This window comes from Stegodyphus dumicola, chromosome 5 (assembly GCF_044657685.1).
Source record: "Stegodyphus dumicola isolate Sdum_Otavi_A_Nest chromosome 5, ASM4465768v1".
Lineage (NCBI taxonomy): Eukaryota > Metazoa > Arthropoda > Arachnida > Araneae > Eresidae > Stegodyphus > Stegodyphus dumicola.
The window spans coordinates 16,527,213-16,550,234 of record NC_140772.1 but is presented as its reverse complement, the minus strand read 5'-3'; the positions used below and the strand labels follow the sequence as shown (position 1 = coordinate 16,550,234).

Genomic DNA, 23,022 nt, shown 5'->3' with positions numbered 1-23,022 from the left:
ATAAGTGCCCGGCTTCGAATCTCGGAGAAGGCATGGCTGTTTGTAAACGTTTGTGTCTGCTTCGCATAGGGGCACTCAGAATATACGTTAAGCCTAAACCAACTAGAGGTATGGAAGACTGTCAAACACAACTTCATGGCTTACCGGAGGCCAAGTAATAAATCGCTGAATATTGGTACTTCGACTCGGAGTTTGGATACCTGCGAATGGGCTGGCTGTAAGATTGTTGCCGCTAGAAAAATCCATTGTTTATGTCGGCGATATTGAGGAGCTAGCTAATGAAACAGATTTAGATAACATAAATGCACGATGCCAAAGAATTACTGCAAGTTACAGCTGGTGGAAGTCTTTTCAACGACGATTTTGAAGAATCAGTAGAACAACAAGTGCACAAAAGTAACGAAATTAGCGTTTCTGAAAATGAGGAGCATAAGGAACTTTCAACAGATTTTCTAAAAAAAACGATTAGCCACTGTAATGAAAATTACGTATTTGTACAGTTAAATTTTGATAGAAGTACATGTCCATTTTGATACATTTTGATGGAAGTGGTGAGATGTCCTCCTGTCGACAATCACTTGTTGAGCGAAACAAAAGGCAAACGACGCTAAATGAATTTTTCAAAACAAAACAAAACAAACAAACAAAAAGAAAATCTGAAAGGTTACATTTTATGTGTTACCTTTATTTATTTAATATGTTCTTCGCACTTGAACCATAAAATTAAATTCTACAGCAATACAGTTTTAAAATGAGCATATCTTTAAAATTTCCTATACACAGTCTCGCGCGCTGGAGATAAATGTGTTTTTCCTGTACAACGTTGCCATTGCTCACTTTGAAATCCTTGAGTTTATTAACCAAAAATTCGTTAAAGGTTTACAAAATATGAAATCGATCATAAAACAAATTCCAAATTTCGGCTTCCAGATTCCCATATTCGCAGTAGGATTACATCATTCAAAATTGAATGGCTCTAGGTACCGTTGTTTTATCACAGTGCAAGAAACATACACACATTTATGAAGATTCTTGATTATTTAATTCCTTCAAATATAATACAGGGCGATAATATTTGGTGGCAACAGTTTGAAAAGTGAAACGGACATTCAGAGTGAGTGGACGCAAAATCGCAAAACGAAACCAATAGTCCCTCAAGGACAAAGACCTTTGGACTAAAAAGAAAGTGTCAAATGAGGAAGAACCTTTCTAATCACAAACATAGCTTCTTTATTCGAACATTTTTTTTACATTCATAAATGTTTTATAAATACAAATCGATATTGGCAATACATAAGTCTATGATTAATGTAATAAAGAGTATTTAACAATAAATGCTACGTAGGTAAGTTGAAAAATAAGTTTCCCCTGTCGACTGTGGTCAGAGTTGTGTATGAAAGTCAAAAAATAGAATGAGACATTAAAGATATTACATACCTTTATTTTTCCACATAGGTACCAAGTATATTAAGACATTTGTCATATCGCTTGATAAGCTCTTCAAAAAGCCCTCCAGAAAAAAATCAGGGCTTTGCATATGGAAGAAGCGTTGAACGGCTTGTTTCACTTCAGTATTGCTTCCAAAGCGCCTTCCCCCGAGATTTATCCGCTATGAATGGGCACGTGGAGTATCAGGAACAGAAATTCATAACCGCCTCGTGGAAGTCTATGGGCCAGGTGTGATGTCGAAGCAAATGGTGCGGAGATGGTGTCGCACATTCAGTGATGGACGTCAGCAAGTGGAGGACATACCGAGAGCTGGACGGACGCGCACGGCCACTACAGATGCAAATGTCAGGACGGTGGATGACATGATTAGAGCGAACCGGCGTATCACCATCGATGAAGTAGCGGAAGAACTTAAAATCTCACATGAGCGAGCTCAGAACATCATCCACGACATTCTTCGATACAGAAAAGTGTCAGCACGATGGGTGCCCCGACAATTGATCTCGACTCACATCTGGCGTTCTGCTGTTGGATGACAATGCCAGACCACATTCGGCGACGGCAACGCAAAACCATATTGCAACTCTTGGTTGGGAGCGCCTACACCATCCGCCATACAGTCCTGATCTCGCACCAAGCGACTTCCATCTGTTTCCGGCTTTGAAGAAAAATCTCGGGGGAAGGCGCTTTGGAAGCAATACTGAAGTGAAACAAGCCGTTCAACGCTTCTTCCATATGCAAAGCCCTGATTTTTTCCTGGAGGGCTTTTTGAAGCTTATCAAGCGATATGACAAATGTCTCAATGTACTTGGTACCTATGTGGAAAAATAAAGGTATGTCATATCTTTAATGTCTCATTCTATTTTTTGACTTTCATACACAACTCTGACCACAGTCGACAGGGAAAACTTATTTTTCAACTTACCCTCGTACAATATAAATCAAAAAGAAAACTGATAAATTTTCTTATCTTCTTTTCTATTTTATTTATCCCAATTATTTACATGTTAAAATGTGATCTCGTTTAACGCTGTTTCGTTTATCGCTGTAACTCACTGGAACGTAGTCCTCCCCCCCCCCGTGTTAAGCGGGGTCTTACTGTACTTGTTTTTCGATTTCATAGTAGAATATTATAGTATGCTACTTCAGAATAAATACTTTAAGACCATTTTTGCCTTCTGGCTTGCTTCATAGCTATGGTAACGATTGCTTCGGAAAGTATTCGAATCCTGTACCTTACTAAAATCCCTTAATACCCTTTTGTGCGGTAATCATGACACATGTTACGGTTATAATTCAGGGGGCGGTCGTTACAACTTTGATATGTTTATTTTAGTAACGGCTCTAGCGGCGTGATGGCCTTTATGTGCTTTGCAATAACCAACTGAAACAAACAAATTCTGCCACAGATTCTATTGGATTACTAAATAACAGTTAAGCTACCGAGAACTATTTAACTATCCCCTGCTGTGCACTCTGGGTGACGTTCTCGGTGATGAGACAGCTAAGTGGCCCATGGACTCAGTCATTCCTGACCAATGCTGTGAGGCAACTGTCCAACTACTGGGGAATAATTTGCTGCGGTTAGAAATGTTTTAATTACTTCTATCTCTAATATATTCTTACATCTATGACAATGAGATAAAAATAATGTAAAATGCTCTGAAGAGAGTGAACCAAAGCAAATTTAAATAATAGTATAAAACGGAAGGTTCGCCAACAGGAGGCGCAATGTGCAAGAGCCCACAGGCGGATTGCGAATGAACTGATAAGAGAAAAGACAGCACCAACGAAAAAAGAGGGAAATGGAGTCACACTTTGAAAAGTGATTAGCTTTTACTTCTACTTAAGCGTTAACTTTCTTTAACTTAAATTTTAGGATATTTACCTTTTATATTTTACTTCGAATTCCTATTTGTATCTGCATTTAACAATTTCAGCTCTGAGTTTAATCATTGATTCGCAAGACGTTTATTTAATTTAAGTCGTTATTTCGAATTTTTTTTTAAACTTGTTATATTTTACAAGCCTAATTATTTATATATGCATTGTTTATTTATTATTAGCTTAAAGGAGCAATTTGCCCAGAAGGGCTGTTTATTTCGTTTTGGCATTTTGCGTCGTTCACTATAAAACGGGTTTCACTTTTCAAATTGTTGCCACAAAATATTAGAGCCCTGCATTATATTTTATAAAACTTTAACGAATTTTTGGTTAATAAACTCAAGGATATCAAAGTGAGCATTGGCAACGTTATACAGAAAAAACATATTTACCTCCAGCGCGAGACTGTGGGTAGGAAATTCTAAAGATAGGCTCATTTTAAATTTATTTTGCGACATTGCTGTTGAACTGAATTTTATGGTTTAAGCGCAAAGAACATGATATTTAATAAATAAAGGTAACTCACAAAATTTTTTTAAAAAACGCCTCTTTGGACGTAATTTAAAATCTGAAACCTTTCAGAATTTTTTTCCTTTCTCAGCCCCCCCCCCTTTTTTTTTCTGAGAAAATTTCTTTCTTTTTTTTTTTTTTTTTTTTTCCTAAATCCCTTCTTTGTACTAAGAAAATTCAGTTAAACCCTCATTTTTTGCTATGTGAAGGCACACATAATTCTCCTAGCAGGCGAAAATCAGAATGTTTCATCCTTCTGAAGATGTAGACTACTTTCATCAGAAAGGAAAACATTTTTATTAAAAAAATGAAGCATATCTTACTAAAGATCCTTGGAAAAATTTCACATTTTGATATCTGATTAACACTTTAAAAAACTTCGATATTTTTAATGATATATCATCGATTTTCATCTCCGAGTTAAATTTCATACGTTTGCCCTAAATACTTCAATAGCTTTCATAGTCACCACATACTGTTACATACGAGTTTTAGTTTGGACTAAATTAATTTATGTTATTCTGAAGTATATAGATTATTTCTAGAAAAATTCATTTTAGTATTCAAATTTATCTCTTTGAAACATTTAAGTAAAACACTTTCTAGCACACTGATAACCAGATATTACAATATTTTTTTATGAAAACATGAAAACTGTTTTCTTTTTCTAGAGATACCCATAAATTCCACAACAGGTAGAAGGTTTAATTTATATTCTAACTTCAGATACTATTTTGAAGTAGGAAAACATTCCAGATATTTACATAAAAGAATAGTGCCCCATATATTTTTAAATACTTCTTGGTATAATAATTCATTCCAATCTTTGACATGAGTAAATTATGACCTGAGCAGAACATTTAAAGACTAGTTGATATGGTATTTTAGTACTGTTGTCCGGCCAACCGGGATAGTGATTAGTAACTTTGCTTTGACTATCGTATCGAAGGACGCGGGTTCAAATTCCGGAGAAGGCATGGATGTTTGTAAATGTACAGTCTGTGCAGCATGGGGCACTCAAAGCATGCGGCGAGCCGAAAGTCCTCTGGAGAGGTTGGTGATACGAGATGAGGGATGGGAAACCCTCGGATCTTGGCGAAAAAAAAATAATAAATAAAACTGGCCAAAAAAAAAAAAAAGCCGTACTGTCTCCTGTATGGTGCCCAAGGCTGTTGCTAAAGACTCGGGCTCGAATCCCGAGTAAGTCTTGGTTATTTGCATATGCCTTTCCTCGTGGGTGTATTTCCGGTGGTCTTCTATCCGTTTGCCCCAAGCAACGCCCTCAGCAATGAGATAGATAAATGACCAATGGATTCAGCCAATCCTGACAAATCATGTTGCAAATCTCTAACCATTTAATAATAACAACAATAAAGTCTTATTTAGCCATCCTGTGTAACAGAGTGATAACTTTTCAAATAGAACATTGACAGATCTCATATTAGACTATACTGAAACTGTAGAAAATATGCATTCAGTTCTTGAACCAAACAAATAAAACAGATATGTACGTCTACCCTTCTTCTGTCTTGCTCCAGAAGGAGTAACTCGTTGCATTTTCGTCCACTTTCTGCCACCATTGAGTCTTCATTAAGTATCTTACAGAAATTCATCAAGTAAATACTAGGAGACTCGTGTTCCACCATCGTAATGCATCATCTCATTCAACAAGACTGATAGTCGAATTTCCTGAATAAAATATTTCAAAGTGATAGCACCATCCATCCTATTTTCCCCCTCTTGCTACGTGTGACTTATTGGCTATTTTTTAACCCAAATTTACTTGGCCGCCGTTTTTATTCCGAAGATGAGTTTGCTAAGGCTCTAAAAGCATATTTTTCATCAGTTCCAAGAAATGGATGGCTTTTAATCTTAAGAGAATTCATGCACATACGTATTCCCACTACAAACACACAGGCATTCTGTAAGCTCATGGTCAAACAGAAACACCTCTGCCGGCAGCTCATCAAAATTATGGAGAAGCTAGCCAGTCTCGGCACGGACCTCTGCGCAGCAGAATAAATGACCCTGGAGTGACCATTACAACAGGAAGTATCCTCTTTTAATGGTAACAACTGGAATACTAATCGTTAGCACTTTACAGACTATCACTACATCTTTGTCTTTATCGTAACTTGTTATTTACACAAATGCAACTTGTTATTTACACAAATGCAACAATTTTACTGCCAAGGTATACCACAATTGTTTGTAATCAATCATTCATTTTCAATAATGTACTCACGTATTTGAATTAATGTTGTCTTAAGGGTTCTCTAGATCATGGTGGACGTGGTGCTATACTAATTAACCGTATGGTAGAGGCATAGTGCCCACGTCCCCCGTTCCTTATCCTTATCCTTAAGAGAATTCATCTACTACAATCCACTGATATGGAAGAGAACTACTTTAAACACTCATAAGATTTGGCAAGTTTAAATTGTACCATTTAGCTGCATTTAAAAAGCTTCAGTGACCTTCGTATATCTACATTTTATGGTCAAAGAAGCTTAGGAAATTTCCACAGGAATATAATAATATTTCATTCAGATGACTGCTATCCGTTTTGTATAATTTTTTTAACCGAAGAAATGGTTATTTAAAATAAAAGCATGGGAGCAATACGTTCCTTATAATACCTTTCTCCTTTTCAGTCCTCGTTTAATTAAATTTGTTTGTACCCCACACAATTCGTATAAAAAATTAATTTTTGTATGCCATGAACCTTTTCGTACAGGCCATTTCTCTAAGATGATCAGGATCATCTTTAAATATGACTAGCATTTCTGAGACCATTAATTAACATTAGAGTTGAACCATCACCTTTCTAAGACACCTTCGTAGAAGACCAGAAGCATCTGAAACTTTTGTAGATGTCTTAGAGAAGGGTTCACAGCATTTTTGCTCAAATATATCACGTGACTAAAATAGCCAGTGTAAAACCCTTTTATATTTGATTTACTTCAATATATATTTTACATTTATATTTGATTTACTTCAATATCAGTGGCTGCGGCAAACATAGAAAGTATTCTCAGTTTCTCTAGAAGGATGCGACTTTTGTGGGGGGGACAGAAGGGTTAAGAAAGGACGGAAAAAGCCATCCATATTCGTTTGTATTCGACGTCAACTTCAGACCAGTTAGAACCACTGCAAATCTGCTTTGCTTCTCTTGTCTTTTCTTTTTTATACTTTTGTTTTGCCGAAAGTTTTTGTTTCGACACTTCACGAGAAAAGGGTCACCTTTCCGGGTTTTTTTTTTTTTATTTTTATTATTTATTTATTTATTTATTTATTTTTTAGTTCTCTGATAACTTTTACTGCATTTTGCATCTTGCATTTAATATATTTGCCAAAAATTAAATAAAAGCGATGCTTTATTTCTAAAAGCTAGTGGTATTTTGCCAAAAACTCTCGGGTGTCTCAAATCTCCCACAAATGAGCTGTATATGACGCAAGGTATGCCATGGAAACGTAGTGTTGAAATAACTGCCAAGAAATTGCCAGAAAATAGAAAATATGAACATTGTTAGAGAGAAGTCACTCTCACATTTATTTAGCAGAGTTCATATATACAGTGCTCGACAAAATTGTGGACACTTTTGGAAATTTTTATGTTTTTGAAATTTGTATACTTATAGAAAATGTTACGTTTCGCAAAATGCAAACTTGTATATATCATTTTAAAGAGAATTTATTAATAAATTCAATACAAAACACAAAATTAAATTATTTGCAATACAAAAAAAGTTATATGTACTTTAATATAAATAAAAAACACAGTTATGAAGTGGTTTGTAATGTCTAGCTTTCCTGGCCAATCACTGTTCTTGTTCTGAGAACCAATCAAATGTTAGTAACTGCCAGTAGAAGCTGACATCATGTTTACACTTAAAACAATTATTTTGCTTTGTTCTGTAGAAGGAGGACCTGTTTCTTATACACTGCAATTACAAGTAGGAATTTTTGTAAAATTTTTAATATTTAGGCAAGAAGCAATGACATCAAATAAAAGAGTAGATTGGACACCTCGAAAGAGATGTAATATTATTGTGTTACGAGAAAGTGGACTTTCCTATGCTGAAATTGCAAGACAGGTGGGTGGTTCAGTGACTACATCTGGAGTGCGAAAGTTTTGTTTACTATATCAGGAGACAAATTCAGTAAAAAACAAAGAAGGAAAAGGCCGAAAAAGGTGCACCACATATATTAATGACAGAAGAATAAAACGACTATGTCTCCAAGATAGAAAAATGTCATCAGCGGCCATCAGAAGTGATCTGAATGATGCTGGCGTTTCTGTCAGTTCAAGAACAATCAGGAGATTAACAGATATTGGACTGAGAGGTAGAATTCCACGAAAAAAGCCTTATCTTAATTTTCAGCAACGGAAAAAAAGGACTACAGTGGGCAAAGGAACACATTAATTGGACAGATGATCAGTGGTCACAAGTTATATGGAGTGATGAAACTAAGATATCGTTATTCGGTAGTGATGGGGGAAAATATGTAAGACGTAGAATAGGAGAAGAGCTACATCCTGACTGCATTCAAGCAACTATGAAGAACCCAGTTAATGTTATGATTTAGTCATGCATGTCAGCAGATGGTATTGTTCGCCTTGATCTCATCGATGGGACACTGAATGCCAGAAAATACATTGACACTATTCGAGAACCAAACCTTCTACCTTCCATCAGAGATCTCTTTCCCAACAATGCTTCGTTTATTTTTCAGCAGGATTCTGCTCCTTGCCACACGACCAAAATATCGAAAGAGTGGTAGTTCGGTCTGGGGTTCGATTTCCGGCACAGAGGCTGGCTGCCTGGGCGTTTCCGTAGCTTTTTGGATGCAACGTGGATACTAGCCAGTTTCCCTTAAAAAGGCATTCACGGAACATCCTTCCTTTTCGTGTAGTGCCTAAGAACACCTAATAACACACCTAATAAGCTGAATGAAGCACCTAATAGCAGAACACCTAATAAGCTGGTTTAATATTCAAATACACAAAATAATATATTATTAGAAGGTACAGAACTACGGGGATATCTCCCATTATATTGTATATAAAAGCGCATGTCAATAATTTCTATAACAGGGCTCTAGCTTGGACGAGAAAAGGTAACTAGTACAAGATAACGAAACTTGGACAAGAAAAAGGTACTACATCATTTCGACTGTGGTAAAATATTTCGAAATATAAGAAATACCTTTTTTATATTAATTATTTCAATAATGAAAGAACGAAATATAATGACACGTTTAAAATCTCTTTTTAGTGACAGTATTTATTGTGAAAAAAATTAATATTGTTGTAACAGACAAGATATTTATTTAATTTACGGATTGCCAACGAGCAACATTGAGGCATATAGTATCTCTCTGCAGAAGTTAACTGGAGCATCTTGTACTATGTTAGTAAAAATCCGCCTGGTGGTAATCTGATATAAGGTCTGCTGTTTTGAATAAGCCTGTACAACACATCGCTTTAATTTTTATCAAAATTCTGAAATCATTCACTGTTAGCTTATTCTCCTAGAATGAAAATTCAGTTATTAGCCCAAAGGGGCAATTTGCCCAAAAGGGCTATTAATTTCGTTTTGACATTTTGCGCCGGTTCATTGTAAACGGCGTTTCACTTTTCCAATTGCTGCCACCAAATATTAGAGTCCTGTATTATGTTTAAAAAAATTAAATAATGAAGAATCTGAATGAATGTATGTATTTTTCTCGCACTATGAAAAAGCAACGGTACCTAGAGCCGTCAATTTTTGAATAACGTATTACGTAAAATATGGGTGTCTGGAAGCCCAAATTTGAATTAGTTTTATTATGTATATCATACTTTGTAAACGTTAATTAACCTTTGATTAAAAAACTCAAAGATTTCAAAGCGAGCAATGGCAACATTGTACGTGAAAAAAGGACAGTAGACAATCTTCATTATTTAGCCGAAAGGGCGTTAGCCCAGAAAGCCTATTAATTTCGTTTTGGCATTTTGCGTTGGTTCATTATAAAAGCAGGTTCACTTTTTCAAATTGTATATTTGAAATACTAAAATATGGGCGTCTAGAAGTCTGAACTTGGAATTTGTTTTATTATGTATTTCATAATTTGTAAAATGTTAACGAATTTTTGATCAACAAACTCAGCGATTTCAAAGCGAGCCATGGCATCACTGTACGGAAAAAAAAAAAAAAAAAAAAAAAAAAATATCTCCAGCGAGTGAGACTGTGTATCGGAAATTCTAAAGATATGCTCTTTTTAAATTATTTTTATGATTTGGTGTCGAATTGAATTTTATGGCTTAAATGCAAAGAACATGATACCTAATAAATAAAGCTAACGCACAAAACATTAAAAATATACGTCCCTTTGGAGAGTAATACAAAATCTAAAAGCTTTAAGTTTTTTTTTTTTTTTTTTGGTTGTTCTTGTTTGTTTGCTTATTGTGCAATTTAGTAAAATATTTTAATTATTATTTTAAATAATTTGAAGTAAAATCAAATATAATTTGAGAACGTATTTGAATGCGTTCATATATTAGAATCTTTTGTTAAAGTAACAATATTTACAGCTTGATAAACTTCTCATTGTCTGCGCGAAAGTTCTATAAAGCTATTTATAACTGAGAACTGCGTCACAACTCGAGTAAAATAGCAACAAAAGAGCTCATCAAATTAACCCTTCTATTTATTTAACTAATTGCTCTTCTCTCTTTCTAGCGTCGAGCTAGAAAAAATATAAGTCGATTATATTTTTTCCCGTCGGTTTCACATTATGATCCAAACCAGAAGGTGAAGAAATAAACAGTCTGTCTTCGACGCTAACCTAAATTAAGAATACGAGACACCATTGTTATGCTCCATTTCTAACGACAAAGAGGTTATCATTTGAGCCACTAATCTTCTTAAACGGAATTTATTTGTTTTTACTTTCTTTTTAAAGGCTATGCAGATATTTTAGGACATAAGTCACATCGCATTTAGGAGATTTCTTATATTATCAGAGCTCGAACAGTTATTCAATTACGTCTGTTATTCCGCAACTAAAGCCACCAATTTTTCTCCTCGTTTGGTAACCTAAATATTCTATATATTGATTTGTAAAAATATTGAAAAGTAAAACAACATCCTAACTAAGCGAATTAGAGCAGTAAGGATGAAAAAGGCAAATAAATGTACAGTGACACTCAATAAAATTACCCTGCGAATGTAAGTTAGGTAAAGTATGTAATTTTACATGCCAATAGCTAATTTGGGGAACTTCACTTAATCTAAGCCATTTTAGCTTTTGTGAAGCTTGCACAAAGTTTTAGAATTATTAGAGTGATATAGATATTTTCCATTCAGGAACGGGGCAGTCAGCTACAAAGCATGGGACAGTCAGCTATTCCATTATAAAAAATCTGATGTGTACACCCCATGACTTCCTTGTATTGGAATATTAAATTATACGCATTTTTTCTTGCAATTCATTTAAACTTATTGGATTGAATTAAATCTACTTCGCCGACAGCGCATAAACCACAATAGAATAAATGCATTCTTTAAAATTCACTCTAGTATTTGTTTAACATAGGACACTCTGGCGCTAGATTCACTTAACAGTATTAATAATTATATAACAGTTAACTTATATAATAATTATATAACGGAAAAAGTTAACTGTTATATAATCCAATAATTATATAACAGTTAACTTATATACTTCGTTCATATTATAACTCATAATGCACAAAATTTATATCATTTAAAGAATAGAATTATCTAATCGTTGCCACATCTTCTATTCAAATACTATAATAAAGCTAAAACGATGTATAAAAGAAATTAAGCAAACAAAACAAAAAAGAAACAGTTTTTTTACAGACGATTGAGTATTTCTCATTTAATTACTTCAGTTCTCACTTCGCGAGAAGGCAAAAATACATAAAAACTCAAAATATATATATTAAAAATTACGAAGTAAATCTTAAACACTTATTTCCTCGAAAAAATTCCAGAAAGAATTAAGCATGATTTAATTGGCAATAATAAATGAATGCGTTATCTTTGTCGTTGCGAAGCTAAGTTTCTCTAGATTGGCAACAAATCCACTAGTCTCCTGTTTCAAATGTAAACATCAATGGCCGCCATAAAAAAAAGGCTTAGCGGCACTTACACAACTTTAAAATTGTTGATAATTCTAAAAATATTGCATACAGATTTACATGTATGCAATATTTTTAGAATTATGTTTGTTTATTTTTATCTTCCGGTTAAGGCATAAAAACCTTAACCGGAAGATAAAAACAAACATATAATACAATCATTTTTAAAGCAAAAAATGCACAATTTACAAACATATAAGAGTAAAGAAACTGAGATCACTGAGCCGGGTAACAGAGTGGATATATATATATATAAATATATTTATATACGTTTGGTGCGGCCGATTGCAACCAAAATACGAGGTGCACATCTACATGTTATAGCAGTCCTATATACAAAATTTCAACGTTCTGAGGCTACTCGTTTTTGAGTTATGCGAGATACGTACGTACGCACATACGTTCGTACAGACGCCACGAAAAATTCTCTTCAGAATTCATTTTAAAGCAGTTTTATAATTTTTTTGAAGGAAAAGAGTATTTTATTCTGTCCTTACGTACAGATATCACGCAAAAACATCGTTAAATTGCATTCGATAGCGGTCAAAATGGATATTTTCGTTGAAATATGCTGCCTGAAACTTTTCGCGATTACAGTACTTCCTTTTTACTTCGTACAAGGAAGTAAAAATCAAACAGCATAAAAATGTCGTTTTTCTTGTTTGTTTTATTTTTACGTACACCAATACCCAAAATTAAATCTCCTAGAACAACTTCTGCAATACTTAAAAATAGTTACTTCTAGTATTTTAAAAATTGATATCGTACGTAATGTCGAGAATGGTTAAAAGGATTCTCCCCTTTTTAACTCCTTGGGTACGGATTTATTTGAGAAACTTTTTGCATGTGAAACGGATATACTAATTTTTAGTTGCGATTCATCAATAGCTACTTCACTTTAGGAGTATAAATGTAACAAAATTTAGTATTTAGGTAATCCACTATATTTCTAATCTTTCTTATTCTGTCTTCTTTATTTTCCTCTTCATTACCGGTAAAATGTAGAAAGCTTGAAATATCAATAGCCTATCGCGTGCCATAGTGCTGGCAAAAATTGGAGTACTTATTGCATATCGTTTTGACCAATACATATGCATTTTTGGCTTCTTTATGTGCGACATCAAGATGCATAATGCAATATAAGCTTTCATTTCATCAGAACTTTCAGGAAACCACCTTTTTTTTTTACACAACCATCTTTTTCTATCCCTTGTCTGGCATATCTATTCGTCTCTTCTATTATAGTGTCCCAAAAATCTTCTTTCAAAACATCTAAGGGCGTAGGATTACTACCTAGTCTACGCAGGCTTAAATGATTAATTCCAGATATTTCAGAAAATCTTTTTATATCGGCTACGTTTTCTTCTTCTTCCCAAGTCTATTCCTCTGATACTGGTTCACGAGAAGATTCACTATCACTGCTCGATAGACGTCTTGTGCGTCTTCGAAACCTTGATATTATAGTACACTTGTCATCATTTTCTAGTTCAATATCGTCTTCGTCACCTTCGCTTTGTATTTCATTGTAATTGTCAATTTCAGGTTCACTAAACAATTCTTCTTTAGATTTCTCAAAGTCACTTTCGCTATCACTATCATAAAATATATTCCTTGTTTTTGACGTAATGGGGCAGTGTATCGCAAAAAATGTTCACCGAAATACTGTAATTGCCTCTTCTATCATGACTGACAAGCTACAATGAAATGAACAGAACTGTGCATAACCTCAAATAACGTTTTAGACATGTCATCCGCTCCTAGGGAAAACAAGTGAATGTCGTCTCTCAGACGTCAAATGTACCCAAGAGTTTATTTTTTGGTTTGACGTCTTAGACACGTCAACCGCTCCTAGGGGAAAAAAAGTAAATGACGTGTCTCAGACGTCAAATGTACCCAAGGGGTTAATTATTTAGTTAATTTAGGAAAACAAAAAAGTAACGTTTATTCGAATAGTATTTCTTGCAAGAACTCCGTTTTCTGAATGGTGTTTATTATGTAATTTCAGTTAAAATAAGTTCTCACAAATGTTTAGACAATGGATTGAGATGGAGAGTCCCAGGTATACTTGAGGATGGCCTTTCGATGCTCATGTCGCTCGATAGTTAGGAGTGTCTCTGGTAATATACAGGATAATACCAATTCTAAACTAAGGGTACTATCAACGAGTGTCTCGGCGAGCCCATTCAAGAATCACGACACTTGCGAAGAATCGATGCGCGGTGATATGTTCCCCTGAGGAGATCACAAAACAGAACACATTTCCCGTGGAACCAGACACACCATTCTTGAACACAGCAAGATTGGGACCATGCCCTGTTCAGTGATGAGTCGAGATTCAGTACACAGAGGGATGCTCGACGTGTTTCCACCTGAAGACAAGCCCGGGTCTCCCTCTAACGTAAAACCGTTGCGAGATCTGCAAGCTATCTATGACTGTGCGTCCAAAGGACATCTTCGAGAATTTTCGCTTTCGGGATATCCGATCAGTTAGTTGACTAAACTCAAAAACCTATTCGGGACAGAGCTGCAAGTGGAATATCTTCGCCTGCCTCGTAGAATGTTCCGCGTACGTAGCCGGAACATAGCTTCCAACGGAACTATTTGGTCTATGAATCCTCCCGTTTAAACTCAATGGTAGGAGAAATTCGTTTCTTCTAGCATTGCTCGTAGCCAGAGCCATCATGACTGTGAGTGGGGAGGCATCATCACTGATGGCCAATGTGGGGCACTATGACCACACGACATTACTATTATTTTTATGTCAGGGGGGTACTAGCCATTTTAGGCTTTGGCCACTACAAAGGCCAGAAGTGGTTCTTGAAACTTGTGTGAGGCTTTTCAAAGAGGAATTTGTTTTTATGAGTCTGTTGAAGAGGACTTTATTCTAATGATACGTTTGGTTTGTTTTGGTTTATTTGATTACGGCAAAAGGCTCGAGGGCTATCTGCCTAAGAAGAGGAATGTCTTCGTGGGAGATTTTCTAAGGGAAACTGTGTCGTATACACGTTATACACTTGAAAAAACCCGTAAACGCGCATACAGCCAACCCGTTTTCCGGTATTCGAACCTCAGAGCAAACTACCAGTATTTAGCGACTTTACCGCTCAGCCGCTGGTGGGTCTTCTTATGATACGACAGACTACAAAAAACTCAACTGGTCGAGGATTTTATGAATGAAGAGGGTCCTTCCTTCTCTATGTGGGTTGGCCAGAGAAGTCAACGGAACTAAATCCATACGAAGGAAACTTACATGATGTCAATACCCTCCCAGGATCCTCCACGCATTAAAATCTTCGCTTTTAGAACGAAAGGATTTGCTGCCACAAGCTGTGATCGATAACCTAATTTTCAATTTCATTTTTAATTATTAGGGTCCATTGTTAGGCATGTAAATTTGTGCTGGATATTCACACTTTTTATCAGCCGGACCGTTCCAAAAATATAAGGTGTCATGTTTTTGGCCGTTCTGTAAGTCATTTGCATATCGCAAAACCTTTTCCTTTGATTATTTTGTTATGACACTATTAGCTGTCTCATAATATTGGGCATCTGTGAACAAAATTTCATTGCAATGAACCAATTATTTCCTGAGATATCGCATGCTTTGGTTTATGTGATTATGGCAAAGCCTCGAGGGCAGTCTGCCTAAGGAAAGGGATGCCTTGGTGGAGGATTTTCTAATGGAACTGGCTCGTAAAGTTAAGATTGCTTTGTGTTTGCAATCTTAACTTTGGACAGCTGCGTACATCAAAGCCGTGAAACAAGCGTCAAATTTAAAAAGCGTTAGAATTGTGCGCCTCGACTGCATACATTTCTAGGGTTAATACTGCTTTTTCCTAAACCAGAGATTATTACAATTTTCAGTAATATGCTTAGCGATTTTTGATGCATGCGAAGAAATTACAGTATCTTTTTTATCGACGTGATAAAACATTTTATTCGCAGTTCAAGCCTCCAATTTAAAATGTATATTATATTTCTTTTAAAATCTGCAGTGTATTTTTTATAAGATATCAAATAGGTAGAGTCTTCCAGATGTTTAAATTACTCAACTGTTCTCACAATTTGGAACAATTCTGCAAGATCATGAACAACGCATTTATAAATAAAGTAACAAGAAACGCCGAATAATAGATATCCAAAATTTAGTGGAAGGGAATGAAATATATACCCCTTCTCATCCTCTAAACTTATGTACCATTAAATCATCTTGGTATGCAAGTTGCGCAGAGAGATATAATTAAGATACAAAAGAGGAATACGCTTCTCTGGAATGGCTGCATGGACCATTTTCATTGATTTTCCGATGTAAAAAGTGAATATGACTCAGTTTTCTTTGAAACCTTCTGAACTTTCATCCTCAAGTGTTCTCAAGTTCATTCGTTGCCTTAATTAAAGCTTCAAGTTTTGTATGAACTTCGGATTTCATCCGAAAGAAAAACCCTCAATGAAAGTATAGTTATATAGTTCCTTTGCATTCCTGTTTGTTGAGCATACGTTTACTAAAAGTACACAATAATGCCAACAACATGTTTCTTATTTCAATCGCTCATAGTCCAAACATCATACATGAACTAGAGGCAAATAACCATCTGCGTGGAGAAATACATCCAAATGGGTAACTTAGCTGCTCATACATATTCTAGAGATATTTTTTTGAGAAGAACTTTTCCATTTTGCCAGCGCAGACGATAAAATCGCCAGTATTGGTAAAATTGATGCTAAACGGAATATTAATATTATGGTTAAACTTTACGCCTCGTTTTCAAAACAATTCGCAGCTATTTCTTATCATATTGATTGTTTCTTTCAATACTGGCATACAATTACATAGAATTTTTATCAGATAGTTCAATTTTATGCCCTAAAACTATTCGCGATAATTAAGTCAATTAGGATGCAATCATATGGCTCATCCGAAGGCGAAAATACAGAAAAGGCAAAATTAAGGCTTAAATTCATCAATTCTTTTCTGAGTGAGCTATTCACTGAGTGAGCTATTCACAATTTCTGAGTGAGCTATTCGTATGAATTGATATAATTCTCGCATTTAAACTTGTATTCCAAATTAAGATTTAACTTGAAATTAATGTAGTTGAGAGAATTAGATTTTTGTAGCGTAGTTTACGTGAGATGAGATCACTTAGGGTCACGTGATACGAACCGGCGAATCAGGATGTTGAACCACGAAAGCAGTTTATTAATTTAGCAATTTTAGTAAATTGCTAAATTAATGTCTTTTTGCAAATTTATTGTGTTTATTTATTGGCTTTTTTACAAAATTTTAAACAATATTAAAATAAAAAATAACTACCAGTGTTCAGCGTCTTTACCGCTCGGCCGTGTTGAATTTACAGAAAGTGAGATGGCTGCATGGACTATTTTCATTGATTTTCCGATGTAAAAAGTGAATATGACTCAATTTTCTTTGAAACCTTCTGAACTTTTATCCTCAAGTGTTCTAAAGTTCATTCGTTGCCTTAATTAAAGCTTCAAGTTTTGTATGAACTTCGGATTTCATCCGAAAGAAAAACCCTCAATGAAAGTATAGTTATATAGTTCCTTTGCATTCCTAGTTGAAGAAAACCAGAGATTTGAACAGTCAAGGCTACAGTGTATTTGTTTTACATATGTATTACAAAAGAAGTAAAAAAATTATCATTTCCATTTATTCAACCATAGTAGAACTTGTCATTTCGCTAAACAAAGAATATAATGAATTCGATATTTTCAAAGATAGTATGTTTTGATAGTCAATGAAGTATAGCTCAAATAACACAAAATCTACATGTTCGTAATGTTCCTGAAAATAAAGGGGAACTACAAAAGATAAAATGTGATTTGAGGTCATATCAAAGAACATTTTTATTAAAATTAAATTTTTGAACAGGTAAGCTTAAAAATGAGGCATTGAAAACCAGGAATTTAAGAAAATACACAAAGCTTTCGTTATATCTTACTTTCTGGTTCAAAAATCGTTATACAAGAAACTATTACTATATAAATGATTGCGCAGTAAGTCATAGTTAAATCTCACAGGTATTATGATGATGTATACTAATTTAAGACTGCCTCACTAAAATTTTCTTCGCAGTGGTCTGCATGTGATACATCACCGTATTCTTATCTAACTGAGGGTTATTTTGGCTCGAAGTTATGGATCATCGATTTCAGTACGAAAAGTAACATTCTTAAAGGTAAGAAAAAGCTACGAGTTTAAAAAAAAAAGCATAAAAGATGAAAAATCCACTTAAAATTTTGTTTTAATATGAAAGGTTTCAGATTATAAATTACGTCCAAAGGGGCGTTTTTTCAACATTTTGTGCGTTATCTTTACTTATTAAATATCATGTTCTACGCACTCAAACCATAAAATTCAGTTCAACAGCACTATCGCAAAATAATTTTAAAATGAGCATATCTTTAGAATTTCCGATACAGAGTCTCGCGCGCTAGAGATGAAAATCTTTTTTTTAGTCCAAAGGGATTTGAATCCCGAAGGACTATTAGTTTCGTTTTGGCATTTTGCGTCGGACTCATAAATGTCGGTTCACTTTTCAAACTGTTGCCACAAAATGTTAGAGTCCTGCATTATATTTGAAGAAATTAAATAATGAAAAATCTGCATAAATGTATGTATATTTCTCGTATTGTGATAAAACAACGGTACATAGAGTCATCGAATTTTGAATAACGTAATCCTCCAACGAATATGAGCATGTGGAAGACCAAACTTGAAATTTGAAATTTGAAATTTGTTTTATGATCGATTTCCTATTTTTTAAAACTTTGACGAATTTTTGATTAACAAACTCAAGGATTTCAAAGCGAGCAATGGCAACGTTGTGCAGAAAAAACATTTTTATCTCCAGCGCGTGAGTCTCTGTATCGGAAATTCTAAAGATATGCTCGTTTTAAAACTATTTTGCGATATTGCTGTTGCACTGGATCTTATGGTTTAAGTGCGAGGAACTTGATATTTAATAAAGAAAGGTAACACACAAAATGTTAAAAAACGCCCCTTTGGACGTAATTTAAAATCTGAAACATTTCAGATTTTTTTTTTTTTTTTTTTTTTTTTTTATTTTTCGTACAGTGTTGCCATTGCTCGCTTTGGTATCGTTTAGATTTTTAATGAAAAATTCGTTGAAGCGTTACAAAACTTGAAGTCTTATAACGTTTTTCTGTTTGGATACAAACATTCGCGCTACCAGAAAACGATATTTTGAAATAAACGCAATGTTCGCTGACTTCCCAGCCGAGGATAAAACTTCCGTATCATCTTGTACAGAAGCTGTTTGCACATTTTTTAGACGATTTTGGTAAGCGGTAATAAAAAATCGTTTGCTGTAAAAGAAGTAATTGCAATTGTACTATGTTTTTAAAAGTCAAAATTATCGTCTGTGGCTCGAAAGTTTTGTTTTTATTCAAAATGGCGAATTTAACAAAAAAGTAATTCGAAGACTACATTTACGCTCTTTCCGAAGAGAAATATGCATACTCAGTTATCCAAAAACGATGTGAGAGTCATGGTTTTGTGATATCTAAAGCGTCGATAGGTAATATCATCAACAAGAAAGGAAAAAAAACCGTCAAATTGGAGCCTCAAGTGGGACAAAAATTCCAAACAAGTATCCAAAGAAAAAACGGACATCTTACAAAGTATGAAATCGATAATAAAATAAATTTCAAATTTAAATTAGGGCTTCCACATGCCCATATTCTATGAAAGATTACTTTATTCAAATTTTGATGGCTCTGGGTACCGTTGTTTTATCACAATGCGAGAAACATACATACATTCATGCAGATTCTTCATCATTTAATTTCTTTAAATATAATACAGGTCGATATTATTTGGTAGCATCAATTTGAAAAGTGATTCGCCGTTTATAGTTTTCAACGCAAAACGCTAAAATGAAATTAATAGTCCTTCAGGACAAATTGCCCCCTTGGACTAATAAAATTCCGCACATATCTATCATATTTGTGAAAAATTAGCCCATTAATATTGCAGCTTAGCTCAGAAATGTATAAAAATTTTGAAATTTTTGAAGTGAGAATTTTTTAAGTTTTGAACTGACATATTTTATCTAATCCTCCTTTATTATTTTTTGAAAACCTTTTTTCCTGGTAATAGTTAGTAAGAGGCAGACACGAAGTTATGAATGTATTTAAAGAAGATAAAATAACACGAAAAGACTCCTGGAGAATTCAGAGTTCATTGTATAGCCGTAACCAACGTTAACATAAATTATATTAAATTAAAATGTTAGCTAAAGAAGAAAGTTTTTAATGGAATTAAAAATCTTTTTGCGTACGTTTGGCATTCTTATCAATTATAACAGTAGTTCTGTTTTCAAGTAAAAATAACGTCTAAATTTTTTAAGTGTGTCACTCTATTTCTAGCATGTCGTCTTTTGCTGATCAAAGTAACTAGTGTAGGAGATACATTTCTTAAGTTTAAAGAAATCTCATCACAGACGAAATGAGCCGATTGCGAAAATAATGTTTTCTCGCTAGATGTATGAAACTGGCTCGTATATATGTCTGTAAATGTTGTTTGATGCTTGTTGTCCAGACGGAAAAAAGTCAGAGATCGCATTTATATATTTTGTTCAAGTTACTGTTTAAGCAATTCTGCGTAATGAAATCTGATGAAGCATTAGTACTTTTTATTCATATAAACAGTCAGCTTACGCTTTTTATAAATATGTCAGTAATATTCACGAACCCTGCAACAAATATTGGCGGCAAAATTATAATAATGCATACGTGTCCAGAATTTGAAGTATTAAATGTATAAATGTTCAAGTAAAATGATTAAAAAGGGAAGATTAAATGTTTTTACTTTTTCAGCTCCTACATTAACAGATAAAATGAATGAGTTATTTACTTGAATGAAATGATAAAATGCTTCTTTTTTGGAAATGATGATTTATTTTTACATTCTGACAGTTCAATTTGAAAAGGATTTTTGCTGTTTTGCGACCTGCTCATCTTAACGTGGTGTATATAGCTGCATTCGTATGTTTACATAAATAAATACTGCATTACATGCTGAAATGCATGCAATAATTTTCTAATGTAGAAATAAAATTCTTAAGAAAGGGATGGTAAAACAATAAGAAAGTTCTGCTCATTTTACAAAACAAAAGAAGTTGCAAGTTTACTTTCAAAAACCTGAATTTATAAAATAATTGCTTGCAAAACCTTTATGTAGTGTTTCGTTGTCAAAGCATTTTGCTATTAAAATGCAGAGATTAATCACATATAGATCCTAGAAAATAATCGTACTATTTTTAAAGTTAATGCATAAAAACATTATTTTGTTTTTCATAAGCAATGCAAGTCTCTTATGTCGTAGGATGTATGTATGCACTTACCTTCTGTTTTCCACAATTTTCGAGTGCCACGTGCACACGGTTATGTCACGATTGTTACTCCGTCTCCAACTAAGCATTTACCATATCGCTGACTTTCTTTAAAGAAAGAACACCGTCTAAAAAGTGAGCGCACCCACACCTATGCTAAAATAAGAGTGATTGCCGGGGCTCACCCCGCAGATGCTATTTTAGAACTTTTCCCAACCTCCACGCCGCCGTATCCGATTGTATCGGCAATCTTTCAAGTTCTTGGACTCGATTGTTCCGTTGCTAAATTTTATTTTATTGAGATTCTCCTATGGCAAACTCTAAGTTTTATAACGTTTTTCTGTTTGGCAACACAAACGTTCGCGCTACCAGAAAACGATATTTTGAAATTAACGCAATGTTCGCTGAGCTTCCAGCCGAGGCTAAAACTTCGGTATCATCTTGTATAAGAGTTATTTCAACAAAAGGATTACTTTGCACATGAGGCCAACTTAATAACAATGAGTTTGTTGTATTTTAACAAAAAGGAGATGACGCGTAAACTTTCGTGTTGTTATTTCACCATCGATCAATCGTACAATTAATGTTTCTTTAGCTAACTTTTGCTCTATTTTGCGAAGTTTTGCTTTCGGAACTGGGTGCCAGCTAACAGGTCCTTTTTTAAAAAAGGACGTTTCTGAAGCGAATGAAAAACAATTTAGATTTAACGGCATGAAAACTTATCTGTTGCGCGTGTTTAATGCTCTACTTTCTTCTAAGATTTGTTTTATTGACATAAATATTTCTGACTTATAATGGGAAGTATGGAATATGCATATTTTTCTAATTTTAAATTAAATTCTTCATTTTAAATTAAAAATATCAGTAGTATTCGGTTTCGAGGGCCGTAAAAAATCGCCAAACTAATGTTGATGACAATGTTGCCAAAAATAATTGCGGCAAGAAAGGAAGTATAATAGTAAATAAGTATTTAAGATTGATGTTTTAATTTAGATGAAAGGTTAATTTCATGTAATACTTTTCTTTATTATAATTTATATGAAAAAGGCTAAACGTGAATGAATGGAAGCATAAGAGTAAATAACTATTTCAGATCATTATTATAATTTATATAAAAATTGCTGAACATAACTGAATGGATGCCTGCATCGCTATTTCGCTACCGACGTATCGCTAAAGAATAATTTTATCTCGTTGGTTATTCAAAAGTAATTACTATAATGAATGAGGCCTTTTCTTTGAAAATATTCTCGGTAAAGTGCAGAATCGCTCACTTATTTGTTTGCCGCTTTTTACAAGGGTCAAAACAATTGGATTTTTGTCAATTTTCTTTTACTTTTTGAGTGAAAATAGATCGATGTGCACATACATAAAGTCAAGGGTGTGCGCAGTGCCATTTTTGTGCAATTCTCGCATTTTTTTTTTTTTTTTTAAGTGAAAATAGGTCGATGTGCACATGGATACCGAGTATGTGCAATTCTTAAAAACGCGTCAAGCAGTGGGTGATTCTGCACTTTACCCAAAACTCTATTGCCGAGTTTTCGTCATGGGCAATTCCCAAATTGTTAAATCCAAAGGATATCAGAAAAGGATTTAAAAATTAAACTAGTATTTCAATGGCGTCTTAAGAAATACAGAACTATATAAACTTAC

At 34.2% G+C, this 23,022-nt stretch overlaps 1 protein-coding gene across 1 annotated transcript in view; it reads right to left on the bottom strand.

Moving 5' to 3' along the window:
- Window positions 1-21,536, bottom strand: part of LOC118183526 (uncharacterized) — a 162,106-nt gene extending 140,570 nt beyond the window's left edge. Inside the window, exon 1 of the mRNA XM_035353109.2 lies at window positions 21,382-21,536. The gene's annotated coding sequence lies outside the window, so the exon portion shown is untranslated. The remainder of the gene's footprint in view (window positions 1-21,381) is intronic.
- Window positions 21,537-23,022: the final 1,486 nt, after the last annotated feature.